Source organism: Pelobates fuscus, chromosome 3 (assembly GCF_036172605.1).
Source record: "Pelobates fuscus isolate aPelFus1 chromosome 3, aPelFus1.pri, whole genome shotgun sequence".
NCBI classification, from domain to species: domain Eukaryota; kingdom Metazoa; phylum Chordata; class Amphibia; order Anura; family Pelobatidae; genus Pelobates; species Pelobates fuscus.
In genome coordinates this window covers 377,327,104-377,342,686 of record NC_086319.1, presented here as the reverse complement: position 1 = coordinate 377,342,686, position 15,583 = coordinate 377,327,104, and positions in this window count along the sequence as shown.

The window sequence follows — 15,583 nt, the reverse complement described above, 5'->3', positions numbered from 1 at the left end:
ATTAAAAAAGCACCAGCATACCAATCAACATTTCAAATGGACAAGGAGGGATACTTTAATCTTAGGGGTGTGGGTGGGGATGTGGCCAGGGCGGGTCTGTACTGAGACATTTTAGGTGACTTACTAATAACAATTTATAAAAGTAAAATGTAATTTAGTAGAACAATGTATCTTATTCACACAGACTGATTTCCAAACACATTTATTGCAGTTTAAAGACACATTACTTGGAGTATTATTGCTGTGGAGATCTGTTATACACTCAGACACATTACTGGGAGTATTATTGCTGTGGAGCTCTGTTATACACTCAGACACATTACTGGGAGTATTATTGCTGTGGAGCTCTGTTATACACTCAGACACATTACTGGGAGTATTATTGCTGTGGAGCTCTGTTATACACTCAGACACATTACTGGGAGTATTATTGCTGTGGAGCTCTGTTATACACTCAGACACATTACTGGGAGTATTATTGCTGTGGAGCTCTGTTATACACTCAGACACACCGACACTATGACACTGGGGATGCATTAAACATATTACTGTCCTGAAGTTAATCTGTGGCATCCTTGAGGTGGCTTAAGGCAACCCCCCCCCCCCCCCCCCCCCTCCCCCTTTGCTGCTGTCCTATCAATATCTAACATAACATCATAAATATTTTTTCTTTTCTATTGTCTTCTTTTTCTGTCCCCTGGGGGTTTTACTATGAGCTCTCACTGTGCATCACATATGGGTCACTCAATGGAAATGGTAAAATGTTATAATAAACTTAAATAAAAGAGGTGTGTTCCTGGTTTGTTGAGATGCGTCTATCCACTTGTTATACTATGCATAGTACATGGAAATCATTTATTAGCATTTGAACAGTGCACGGACGCTGCCCAGAAACATAGACGGTGGCACATAAGCTCTGATGACCCAAACCGATGATGCAAACTTGCAAGTTTTATGAACATGCTCCTTGACACAAAGCTCGGCCCTTTTAATATGCCAAAACAAAACAACTTAACCGACCATCAGACTCCCTAAGCTGGATAAGCTACCGCATACACACCTGTCACACACCAAAGTAAACCCGGCTAGCACTGTGACACATATCGTATCACCTATATATGCAATATGTTCCACCAGTTAGCGATCCCGCCAATCCCTGACTAACTCACTGTTAGAACAGCTCTGCTTACTGCCTGGACGGCCGAGGTTATACATAGTTAAACATATGTACACTATGTCCACGGAGGTACACCTATTGCTAAAGCCTTACGCTTACTCACTTAAGCATCCACGCAAGCGGGTCCCCTTACCCGTGCACCTAAACCCTTTGAAGCTGTGACATGTCAGACAATATAAGCTTGTATTTAGAATAGTAAATATGCAACATTATACTAGAATGACAGTATCCAAGCTGTAATGGCGTAAATCTAAGGGTAGATGTTGCCTAACTGCCGACATGTCCACCATGTAGCCTTTGACAAACCTAAATGTTATACCAAAAAAAATAAATGTGCAGTTTCAACCTATGTTAGCCATATGTTGCTGGTGTCTGCTGTTGTGGCATCACCCGCATGTTTGTACACTTTATGCACGCAAAAATAAAAAATTATAAAAAAAAAAAATGTATTCAAAGTATTGCATTGATTAATCTTTTTCTTCATCTTAGGTAGAGCACTAGGGGACAATTTTTTTTTTTTTTTAAATATTAGCTCATTTAAAAAACTGACGTTAAAGCTTTGTCTAAAAAAGGGCCCTGTAATAATATAGGCCAATATTTTATCATAGTTTGCTTCATTAAATGGGCTTCTTTATTATATTTACTTACTAAGGCTTCTTTTCTTACCCTTTTTTTGGTATTAGTATATGTTCCCTTTTTATTACGGCCATTTTGTTTGTTGGCCTCTCTAATAAATCTTTAGGATAATTTTTCTTAATAAACCTATCCACTAAAATCTTGTCTTGTTTATTAAAAATCAACCTGTTTAGAACAATTGCGTTTTATTCTGGCAAATTGTTTTTTGAAAATATTATTTAATAATTTAGAATAAAATCTTCTATTAAAAAAAAAGTAATATCTAAAAAAAAATATAGTATTCTCATTTATTTTAGATGAAAATGTGAAAACCATACGCATTCTTATTACTGATAGATAAAAGCTCTTCCAATTTCTCTTCATCTCCCCTCCAGATCATGACGACTTCATCAATGTAACTCCAAAGCACTAGGTTATGGGACAGATGTTATTACTCCAGATGTTTTTTACGAAGTAACATCCATCGTGAACCACATCTATTCCAGACTCAGGGGATACACAACAATTCTCTCATGACCTGGGACAAGCCTTTAAAGGACCACTATAGGCACCCAAACCACTTCAGCTTAATGAAGTGGTCGGGGTGCCAGGTCCCCCTAGTTTCAACCCTGCAGCTGAAAACATAGCAGTTTCAGAGAAACCGCTTTGTTTACACTGCAGGGTTAATCCAGCCTCTAGTGGCTGCCTCCCTGACAGCCACTAGAGGCCTCTTCCGCGATTCTCAGTGTGAAAATCGCATTGAAGTCACGCAGCATTAGTTCAGATCCCCATAGGAAAGCATTGAGTAATGCTTTCCTATGGGTGGTTTGAATCCGCGCGCGGCTCTGGCCACGCATGCACATTCGGCTCCTCTCGGGAGGAGAGGTCATCAGCGCCGAGGGAGCCTGGCGCTAGATTAAGGTAAGTGGCTTAAGGGGTTTTAACCCCTTCAGCCCAGAGGGAGAGGGGGACCTAATAATCCTATAGTGCCAGGAAAACCGGTTTGTTTTCCTGGCACTATAGTACTCCTTTAAGATACGAGGGGCTTGTTGGGCATATTTATGTAAAAAATTATCCACGTGCTCAGACATAGTACATGTAAGGGAATTGATACCACTTACAATGGGACATCCTGGAGGATTACTTTTTTATTTTTCTGGATCTTAGGTAAACGATAATTTATAGCTAATTTAGAATGCTTAATTAAATAAATTCCTCTTGTAAGTATTTTAAATCACAAAAGAGGCAAATATCTGCTCCCAGTTCTCTTATGGCACATATTCACTTTGTACCGGGGTCCCGTGGTTTCTAGTTACGACTCTGATTCCGGCCATTCTAAGGTCCAGTAATATGTTTTTCCTTAGTTTATTATTTTTCAGTGTTTGACTTAATTCGGTTTCTTGGGCCACAGGACTGTCCTGACAGTAAGTGCTCGTCTCATCTTTTGTTTTGATTATTATGTTGTATTAAAAACTACACTACAAGTGTTCTTGTATTTCTTTTTTTTCCTCTCCATTTCCCTATATATGCATTATGCTAGTAGTTGTATCCTCAAGGTAAACACACTTTTTGTTTGCACTTGTGTGTTAACACATGCCATATTTGCACTTTTGAGGGCAACCAAATTGAATTTATATACTGCTTTTTTTCATTCTTTATTTTTCTCATAGACAACAGACTTTGGGGTTACAATATGACATGCATTGCAGTTTACAGACAGAGTTGTGTTACCCCATTGTAATATATCGTATAGACGTTAGGGGCGTACAGACAGTATACATACAAGTACAGTTACATCCTTTACGTAAAAACAAAATTTCAGGGTGAAAACGCCCCGCCCCAGGATTTTACTTTTTAAGAAACCCAAGAGTGGGTTTCGGGTAAGAAGAGAGAGAAGTTATGGCTATGACGGAATCAGTATTATCTAAAGTTAGGCGAGTGGGGGGGGGGGCTGGTGGGAGGTAGAGTGAGCAAAAGTAGCCTTAGTTGCAATGTCGGGGGTGTGGTTATTAGTTATTCTTATAGTCTTCCCATGGCTCCCAAACCCTAGAGAAAGCCTTCATGGACCCCCGAATGTGCGCCGTCAGTTTGTCCATGAGAACTTTCCCCAAGCTTTTGAAGGACCATGTTTATCGGGGGAGTGGTGGGTTTCAGCCAGTTGAGCAGTGTGACGGTTCCCCTGTGCCCGACTGAGCACACCCGTCCTAACAGCTTCTTCCCGCCGCTAAACCACAGATGTCAGCCCGTTCATGAAGATCCAGTTAGCTAACACCTCTCCCCCAAGAACAGAAGAAACACACAGCTTTAGGGTAGAACAGGAACTCATCTTTATTAGACACACCCAGGTATTTGTATACAAGTAAACTCATTAGTAAACACACAAAGGTTTGGAACCGCAACCAATCAGACTGGGCCTAAACAAACAGCCAATCACACTAAACCCATTAATAACCAATAGGACACACCATCACAGAACACCTATTTTGCATACACAGGAAAACATTATGCATTAGGTAAAGGGATTAACACACATTCAACAATAGGTGACTCAGCTCCCTGAGTCACAAAGGGGAATGTCCCAACCTCACCCACGAGTTCATACAGTCTCTTGTTTGCGCCATTTAGTCTCTCCATGTTGTGGCTAGGTCTAAGACTGTGCGGTCTAAATGTCCACTTCCCACCAGAGCCCACCCAAACAAAGGAGCCCTATATGCCCAAGTGACAGCGTACCAGCGTTCCGTCACACATTCCCCCCCAAATCAAATGCAGCAGACCCCTCGTGACCCCAACGGGTTCGTTAGAGGCTGTCCTGGGTGTCCACATAGACTGTTGGGGTAAGAGGCTGCCCAGAGGACTGGCCCGTAGTCTGTGGGTAATCCAGCAATTCAACAGTTTTTTTCTTCCCCAGCTTGTATGAGGACCCCTTTATCCACTTTAAGCCCTCTGTGCTTTGCAAGAGTGGGACCCGTTGGTTGCCCCCAGTTGCCCACCCATAATCAACAAACGGCCCTGCAGAGTTTGGAACTAGGGCCTGATACCAAACACTCTGCCAAAGCCAGGTGCTCACTTTAGCCAAGTGTAGTGATTCAGGGCCAGCTGTCCAGCATCCCCGGGGACCACAGGTGGTGACCACAGTTCATCCACTTGTATTGGGCAAAAGTCCCTCAATGCTGGGTCTGTACAGTCCCTCCCAAGCTTTTGATGAGGGAAGGCAGAGGCCAGCGGCACTCTGCCCTGATGCCAGCACTTTCGCTGATGGGGGATTGACAGCCCCGGTGACCGCCATTCGACTGCCCAGCATCACCACGACCTGAGGGCAGAGATTAGTAATACTCTGCTGCGCTGTTGGCACTTTAGCCGGATCTCCCTTGCTCCCAGTTGTGGGGCTATCTGTGCTTGGTGGTCAGAGGCCAGCAGAGCCTCCAAATCCCACCCCCAGGGCCGGCCCCAAACCCCGCCCCCAGGGCCCGCCTCCAAATCTCGCCCATAGGAATACACACACAGACACAAACACACGTACTGATACAAAAGGATACAGATACACACACACATAAACAGAGACATACATAGTGTATAATGTACAGACACAGAGACATACATAGTGACACACAGACGCATACTAACATACAGACACACACACATGCATACAAACATACACACTGACATACATACAGACACATATATATACACAGACACATGCACATTCATACTGGCATACAGACAGACATACAGGCAGACAGGCATGCATACAGGAATGCAGACTGGCAGACAGTCATACACTCACTGATTTGACACAATCTGACAGACACATACAATCATTCAGACACACACTGACAGACGCATACACTCACTGACAGACACACATAAGCACTGACAGATACACATAAGCACTGACAGACGCGCCCACTTACTGACAGACATGCACAATCACTCAGACACACACACTCACAGACACTCACTGACAGACACACACACTTACATTCACTGACACACACACACTCACTGAAAAACATACACACACACGTTTTCCCCAAACACAATTGTTTTTGTTTTTTTTATTCAAATCCACCCAGTCTCCCTACTTTTGGGAGAGCTGGGTGGATTTTTCACCTGGGGTCCAGGGGGTCTGCTGAGCAGGAAGGTGGCGGATGTGCAGGCAGACTGGCGGGTGGCTCCACTAAGCTATCAGCGAGGGAGCTGTGATCTCCCTGCTCAGCTCCCTCGCTCGCCGCAGAGTGATGCCGGGAGCATTACTGTGGGTCGCGCGAGGGAGCTGAGCTCAGGGGAAAGTGCTTCCTCGCCGCCCGCCTGGGAAACAGCTGGCTGCCTTGGGGGGGGGGCGGCCCAAAGGTGGCCAGCCGGCCAATTCTTGTGCCCCCATAAAAGAAGTCAAACAAGGCATTAGCCTGGGCAAATGGGGATGGTGTTTTTTGCTGCCCCCTGGAAAGTGCCGCCCAAGGCAAATGCCTTGTTTGCCTCACGGTAGATACAGCCCTGTCTCCGTGAAATTGCTGAATGGTCCCCATAGAGTTTCATATTTTTTTTTTTTGCCTAGGGCGAAAAAAATTTTTTTGCCTAGGGCGGCAAAAATCCTAGCACCGGCCCTGGATACAACCCAATCTTAGGAGTAGTGTTCTGATGTAGAAGATGAATTTAGCCGTAGTCAGAGGGATTCAGTGAGAGAAGTGGTGAAATGTGTGTGGCATGAGTGTGGGTAAGTGTCAGGGTACCTGTGGTCTCTACCTCCGAAAGAGGTAGAGACTTAGCTGTTCCTCCATCCAGACGGTCTGATGGCTCCCTTCCCCGCAGTCTATCCGGTCATGCTAGGCCGGCCGCGAGGGAGTGACTGCCTTTTACAGCATCTAGGCAGGAAGTAGTCATCAGGACACTCCCCCGGAACAACCTGTCAGTCAATGGCTGCAGGACCAATCAGGACGCCTTGGAGGCGTGGTTACTGCTCTGAACAGGGTATTTAACAGAGCTTCTTTCATTAGCTCATTGCCCTGTCGTGGTTCTAGCTTGTTCTAGTCACTCAGTGCTTGTGTATTCTATTATCCCTTTTGGTTTTGACCCGGCTTGTTTACCTTACTCTGCTTATCTCTGTTACCCTTGATTCGGCTTGTCTCTCGCTTACCTGTCTTCTGTTACCCTCGACCTCGGCTTGTCTTTGACCATTCTATACTGTACTACTTACGTTAGTCCGGCCATTCTAAGGTCCGGTATACGTATCTGGCTACTGTTTGTACTCTGCGTGTTGGATCCCTGTCCCGATCCTGACATTACGACAGGGCCAATGGATCCTGCAAGTACAAACAGTCAGCTGGCTGCTCCTGATCCTAGGTTTGAAGCCATGGATCACAGAATGGATCAGATGGCGCTTGCGCTACAGGCTCTATTAGCTTGTGCCAATAACCCACCAGAGGAGATACGTGATACCCCTGTTTCTCCTGTCGGTTCAGGTCTAGAGGTAGCCACAGTGGGTGCTTCTTCTCACATTACCCCCCCAGTACGCTATGGTGGGGCTCCTGAGAAGTGTCGTGGTTTTTTAAACCAAATTAGTATCCACTTTGAATTGCAACCTCGATCTTATCCTACAGATAGGGCAAAAGTAGGATTTATTATCACCCTACTCATTGAGAAAGCTCTGAGATGAGCCAACCCACTATGGGAGAACGATAATCCATTAGTTTATAACTATAACGCATTTGTAGCTGCTTTTAGAAGAACATTTGACCCTCCAGGTAGAAAGGTTAATGCAGCCAGATTACTGTTGCGCCTGAGACAGGAGAACCAAACACTGGTGGATTATGCACTAGAGTTCAGGTCTCTGGCGGCAGAAATCAAGTGGAATGAGCAGGCGTATATGGATGTATTTTTGAATGGCCTATCTGATGTAATCCTTGATGAGGTTGCTACCAGAGAACTCCCTGAGAATTTAGAGGATTTAATTTCGTTCATCTCTCGTATAGATGAACGTCTAAGAGAGAGACAGAACACTCGAGAGAGGAACCAGAGACCTTCTTTTAGGTTAGCTCCCGCTGTTCCAAGTCCTGACTCCACGATATCTTTGCTTACTGAACCTATGCAGATAGGGTATACCCGCCTCTCTGAGGAGGAAAGACAGCACAGGAGAAGAGAGGGTTTGTGTATGTATTGTGGAGCCAAGGGTCATTTACTCTCGAACTGTTCTAACCGCCCGGGAAACGCTCGCACCTAAGTCTCTCTAGAGGACAGGCCTTGGGTGTTTCTATTTTGTCCTCTACTCCTGATTATAAAGATCACAGGCTTCTGCTACCAGTTTCCTTAACTTGGGGGAAGGAAGTAGTAAGGGCTATGGCATTGATAGATTCCGGTGCTGCTGAGAATTTTATCGACCAAGCCTTTGCTAGTAAGAACAATTTCCCATCCCAGCTAAGGGAGACACCTTTGGCCGTTGAGGCCATAGATGGTAGACCACTACTAGACCCTGTTATCTTTCGTGAGACCATACCCATTAATTTAAATGTGGGTATCCTACACGTGGAGAATTTATCTCTTCTGCTCATTTCGTCTCCTTCCGTTCCCATAGTTCTGGGGTACCCATGGTTGAAAAAACATAACCCTATTATCGATTGGGAGTTAGGAGAGATACTCTCGTGGGGCCAGGGCTGCCAGGATCGGTGTTTGTGCAAGGTTTCTCCATTAGCTAATATTAACATACCGGAGAATCCTACTCAGTCCACAGAAAGACAAATACCAGACCTTTACCTAGACTTAAGGGCAGTGTTTGACAAGAAGAATGCCGATTCTTTGCCTCCACACAGGTCATTTGACTGTAAGATTAAGCTTCTACCCGGCACTATGCCTCCGAGGGGCCATGTATATCCTTTGTCTGTTCAGGAAAACTCGGTTCTAGAGGAGTATATTCGGGAGAATTTAGAAAAGGGATTCATCAGAAGGTCTTCTTCTCCGGCCGGGGCTGGGTTCTTTTTCATTAAGAAGAAGGATGGCACGCTGAGACCTTGTATCGATTACCGAGGCTTGAATAAAATAACTGTCAGAAATGCCTATCCTATCCCACTGATTACCGAGTTATTTGATCGTCTTAAGGGCTCCAAAATCTTCACCAAGTTAGATCTCAGAGGGGCTTACAATTTGGTGAGAATCCAGCAAGGTCATGAGTGAATGACGGCATTCAATACCCGGTATGGCCATTACGAATACACTGTTATGCCATTTGGACTATGCAATGCTCCTGCAGTATTTCAAGATTTGATTAATGAGGTACTTAGGGAGTTTCAGCATGATTGTGTTATTGTTTACCTGGACGACATACTAATACACTCTAAGGAGATTGAGACTCACCATAGACAGGTCAGAAAGGTATTACACAAGCTGCTGCAACATGGTCTATATTGCAAATTGGAGAAGTGCAGTTTTGATCAGTCTCAGGTAGACTTTCTTGGATACGTGATTTCTGGGGAGGGTTTTAAAATGGATCCTGTAAAACTCCAATCTATTTTAGACTGGCCCTTGCCCAAAGGACTCAAGGCTATCCAAAGGTTTATTGGTTTTTCCAACTACTATAGGCGCTTCATTAAAGGATACTCCTCTATCATTGCGCCTATTACCAATATGACCAAACAAGGGGCTGATACTAAGTTCTGGTCTAAGGAAGCTCTGGGTGCTTTCAAGACTCTCAAGGAACTTTTTGCCTCGGCTCCCATTCTAGTCCATCCTGATACGACTCTGCCTTTCTTGCTCGAGGTCGATGCCTCTGAGACAGCAGTTGGGGCTGTTCTGTCTCAAAGGTTAGGGGTGGATAAACCGTTACACCCTTGTGGTTTCTTCTCTAAGAAATTTTCTGGGCCTGAGAGCAGATATGACATCGGGGAAAGGGAACTGTTAGCAGTCATTAAAGCCTTAAAGGAGTGGAGACATTTGTTGGAGGGGACCCTACACCCTATTACGATTTTGACGGACCACAAAAACTTGTCCTATATTGGGGAGGCTAAGCGCTTATCCTCTAGACAAGCTCGTTGGTCCTTATTCCTGACTCACTTCAATTATGTACTGACTTACAGACCTGGTTCTAAAAACTCTAAAGCCGATGCATTATCTCGCCAATATGAACCTTCTACTGTACCTGAACCAGTTCTTTCTTCTATAGTTCCGAAATGCAATATCATTGCTAATACGAATCTCAGGATTCATTCTCCATTACTGGCCGAGATCATTAAGTTGCAACATCTAGCACCTAAACAGACTCCTGCGGGCCGTCATTTCGTTCCTCCTGCTCTTCAACTGGAACTTTTACAGTGTTTACATAATAGCAAGATGGCGGGACATCCTGGTATTCGCAAAACTTACGCGTTGATCTCTAAGGACTTCTGGTGGCCTGCTTTACGGAGGGATATTGAGGAGTTCATCGCTGCATGTGAAGTTTGTACTAAAACCAAACAACCCCATACGCTTCCATGTGGATTCCTGCAACCCTTGGAGGTTCCAGAGAAACCATGGTCCTGTTTGGCCATGGACTTTATTGTCGATCTACCTATCTCTAAAAGACAGACTGTTATCCTCACCGTGGTTGACAGGTTTACTAAGATGGCACACTTCATTCCCCTGCCTAAACTCCCGTCTTCTCCCGAATTGGCAGAGATATTCGCTAAGGAGATTTTTCGCCTACATGGGATACCCTCTCAAATTGTATCGGACAGAGGCTCCCAATTTGTTTCCCGCTTTTGGAGGTCCTTCTGCTCTCAACTTGGTATTAAATTAAACTTTTCTTCTGCCTATCATCCTCAGTCTAACGGAGCTGCTGAACGTACCAACCAGAAAATTGAACAATATTTACGATGCTTTGTTTCTGAACACCAGGATGATTGGGTCGGTTTGATTCCTTGGGCGGAGTTTGCACACAACAATCTCGTTTGCGATTCTACTCATTCAAGCCCCTTCTTCATGAATTATGGTTTTCATCCGTCTATTCTTCCTTCGGATTCCCCTTCCCAGGGGGTGCCGTCGGTTGATGTTCATGTTGCCAATTTGAGGAAGTTGTGGGATCAAACTCGACAAATCCTTGTGCACAACTCTATGTTGGTCAAGAAACACGCTGATAAACGTAGAAGGGCGGCTCCGGTCTTTGTTCCAGGTGATAGGGTATGGCTGAGCACGAGGAACATCCGTTTAAAAGTGCCCTCCATGAAGTTCGCTCCTCGTTATATTGGACCCTACAGGGTGCTGACCCGTATCAATCCAGTTGCGTATCGTTTAGCTCTTCCTAATACCTTACGCATCCCGAACTCGTTTCACGTTTCATTGCTGAAACCACTCATATGTAACAGATTTTCCTCCACAATAGCCCCTCCTCGCCCCGTTCAGGTGGAGGGTCAGGAGGAGTATGAGGTTAACTCTATTATTGATTCTCGAATCTCCCGGGGGAGAGTACAATATCTGGTTGATTGGAAGGGATATGGTCCTGAGGAGAGGAGTTGGGTACCTCAGGAGGATGTTCATGCTCCCCGTCTCCGCAGGGCGTATCACTCTCGCTTCCCATCTCGTCCCGGTTCATTCCGCCCGGTGGGCGTATCTGAGAGGGGGGGTACTGTCAGGGTACCTGTGGTCTCTACCTCCGAAAGAGGTAGAGACTTAGCTGTTCCTCCATCCAGACGGTCTGATGGCTCCCTTCCCCGCAGTCTATCCGGTCATGCTAGGCCGGCCGCGAGGGAGTGACTGCCTTTTACAGCATCTAGGCAGGAAGTAGTCATCAGGACACTCCCCCGGAACAACCTGTCAGTCAATGGCTGCAGGACCAATCAGGACGCCTTGGAGGCGTGGTTACTGCTCTGAACAGGGTATTTAACAGAGCTTCTTTCATTAGCTCATTGCCCTGTCGTGGTTCTAGCTTGTTCTAGTCACTCAGTGCTTGTGTATTCTATTATCCCTTTTGGTTTTGACCCGGCTTGTTTACCTTACTCTGCTTATCTCTGTTACCCTTGATTCGGCTTGTCTCTCGCTTACCTGTCTTCTGTTACCCTCGACCTCGGCTTGTCTTTGACCATTCTATACTGTACTACTTACGTTAGTCCGGCCATTCTAAGGTCCGGTATACGTATCTGGCTACTGTTTGTACTCTGCGTGTTGGATCCCTGTCCCGATCCTGACAGTAAGTAAGAGTCAAGTATTTTAACTGGGCACTAGTTCTAGGTGGGATAAAGTGGTATAGCGGATGGATTAGTTGGGTTCGTTTTAGAGGTTTGTAGAGAAAGTATATAGTGATCATGATTTTTAGCGATATCCAATATTTTTAAGGTGGTCCCAGTGCCACCACTCATATCTGGTGTCACAATAGCTTGCATTTAAAAAAACCAAAAACTTTTTTGACTGTAATATAATAGCAGTCAGTTTCCTTCACACGTGTGCGTTTCAGGGCCTGCCGGGGCACAGTGTCACACCAGTGCAACTCATATCTGGTGTAACAGTAGTGTACATTAAAAAAAAAAACTAGAAATTTGACTGTGAAATAATAGCAGTCATTTTCCTTCACACGTGTGCGTTTCAGGGCCTGCCAGGGCACAGTGTCACACCAGTGCAACTCATATCTGGTGTAACAGTAGTGTACATTTACAAAAAAAATACAGGGGGCTTGTTGTCACCTTTCGGGGACCCTTGGTGTTGTACATGGCTGGGTGGAGTAAGAGACCTTCAATTACATCAGTGAGGACAAGGAACGGGACATGGCTAGCTTGGTATCCAACCTTGTGCAAATGGGGAGTTTGTGGTTGTGCAAATGGACTGTTTGCGGTTGTTTGCGGTGCGTTAAACGGGGAGTTTGGTCTGTCACTGTGAAGCGGGCGTAACCCTTACACTACCTGATCGATACAACATCATACCTGATGTTTTAAAGCATGTTATTCCAAACAATTTAGGAATGTTAGGTGATTTATGCCCTTTATGGATTAAAACGAGACTCTGCATCAACTATGTAATTTTCCATGGTAGTTTTGCCATCGATCCCCCTCGGCATGCCACAGTCCAGATGTTAGTCCCCTTGAAACAACCTTTCCATCACTATTGTGGCCAGAAAGAGTCCCTGTGGGTTTTAAAATTCGCCTGCCTATTGAAGTCTATGGCGGTTCGCCGGGTTCGTCCGTTCGCGAACATTTGCGGAAGTTCGCGTTCGCCGTTCACGAACGGAAAATTTTATGTTCGCGACATCACTAAAAGTGACTGGGAGAAGAGGGGATTAAGGAATAGTTGGATAAAGGATGAAAGAACAGGTGAATAGGGAATAGCTAGACTGGGGGAAGAGTGTATTAGGGAATAGTTAGACTGGGAGAACATGGTAGGAGGGAATAGCTAGACCAAGACTGGGAGGAGATGGTAAGAGGGAATAGCTAGATACAGACTGTGAGGAGGTGATAAAAGGGAATAGCTAGACCAAGACTGGGAGAAGATGGTAAGAGGGAATAGCTAGACTGAGACTGGGAGAAGATGGTTAGAGGGAATAACTAGACTGAGACTGGGAGAAGATGGTAAGACGGAATAGCTAGACCAAGACTGTGAGAAGATGATAAGAGGAAATAGCTAGACTGAGACTAGGAGTAGATGGTAAGAGGGAATAGCTAGTCCAAGACTGGGAAAAGATGGTAAGAGGGAATAGCTAGACCAAGACTGGGAGAAGATGGTAAGAGGGAAAAGCTAGACTGAGACAGAGAGGATGGTTATAGGGAATGGCTAGACCAAGACTATGAGGAGATGGTAAGAGGGAATAGCTAGACCAAGACTGGGAGAAGATGATAAGAGGAAATAGCTAGACTGAGACTGCGGGAAGATGGTTAGAGGGAATAGCTAGACTGAGAGAAGATGGTAAGAGGGAATAGCTAGACTGAGACTTGGAGAAGATGGTAAGACGGAATAGCTAGACCAAGATTGTGAGAAGATGATAAGAGGAAATAGCTAGATACAGACTGGGAGACTATGGTAAGAGTGAATAGCTAGTCCAAGATTGTGAAAAGATGTTGAGAGGGAAAAGCTAGACTGAGACAGAGAGGATGGTTATAGGGAATGACTAGACCAAGACTGTGAGGAGATGATAAGAGGAAATAGCTAGACTGAGACTGAGAGAAGATGGTAAGAGGGAATAGCTAGACTGAGACTTGGAAAAGATGGTAGAAGGAAATAGCTAGATACAGACTGGGATAAAATGGTAAGAGGAAATAGCTAGATACAGACTGGGAGAAGATGGTAAGAGGAAATAGCTAGACTGAGACTTGGAGAAGATGGTAGAAGGAAATAGCTAGATACAGACTGGGAAAAGATGGTAAGAGGAAACAGCTAGATACAGACTGGGAGAAGATGGTAAGAGGAAATAGCTAGACTGAGACTTGGAGAAGATGGTAGAAGGGAATAGCTAGACCAAGACTGGGAGGAGATGGTAAGAGTGAATAGCTAGATACAGATTGGGTGAAGATGGTAAGAGGAAATAGCTAGATACAGACTGGGAGAAGATGGTAAGAGGAAATAGCTAGACTGAGACTTGGAGAAGATGGTAGAAGGAAATAGCTAGATACAGACTGGGAAAAGATGGTAAGAGGAAATAGCTAGATACAGACTGGGAGAAGATGGTAAGAGGGAATAGCTAGATACAGACTGGGAGAAGATGGTAAGAGGGAATAGCTAGACTGAGACTTGGAGAAGATGGTAGAAGGAAATAGCTAGATACAGACTGGGAAAAGATGGTAAGAGGAAATAGCTAGATACAGACAGGGAAAAGATGGTAAGATGAAATAGCTAGACCGAGACTTGGAGAAGATGGTAGAAGGGAATAGCTAGACCAAGACTGGGAGGAGATGGTAAGAGGGAATAGCTAGATACAGACTGGGAGAAGATGGTAAGAAGAAATAGCTAGACTGAGACTTGCAGAAGATGGTAGAAGGGAATAGCTAGACCAAGACTGGGAGGAGATGGTAAGAGGAAATAGCTAGATACAGACTGGGAGAAGATGGTAAGAGTGAATAGCTAGTCCAAGATTGTGAAAAGATGTTGAGAGGGAAAAGCTAGACTGAGACAGAGAGGATGGTTATAGGGAATGACTAGACCAAGACTGTGAGGAGATGATAAGAGGAAATAGCTAGACTGAGACTGAGAGAAGATGGTAAGAGGGAATAGCTAGACTGAGACTTGGAAAAAATGGTAAGAGGAAATAGCTAGATACAGACTGGGAGAAGATGGTAAGAGGAAATAGCTAGACTGAGACTTGGAGAAGATGGTAGAAGGAAATAGCTAGATACAGACTGGGAAAAGATGGTAAGAGGAAACAGCTAGATACAGACTGGGAGAAGATGGTAAGAGGAAATAGCTAGACTGAGACTTGGAGAAGATGGTAGAAGGAAATAGCTAGATACAGACTGGGAAAAGATGGTAAGAGGAAATAGCTAGATACAGACTGGGAGAAGATGGTAAGAGGGAATAGCTAGATACAGACTGGGAGAAGATGGTAAGAGGGAATAGCTAGACTGAGACTTGGAGAAGATGGTAGAAGGAAATAGCTAGATACAGACTGGGAAAAGATGGTAAGAGGAAATAGCTAGATACAGACAGGGAGAAGATGGTAAGAGGAAATAGCTAGACCGAGACTTGCAGAAGATGGTAGAAGGGAATAGCTAGACCAAGACTGGGAGGAGATGGTAAGAGGAAATAGCTAGATACAGACTGGGAGAAGATGGTAAGAGGAAATGGCTAGATACAGACTGGGACAAGATGGTAAGAGGAAATAGCTAGACTGAGACTTGGAGAAGATGATAAAAT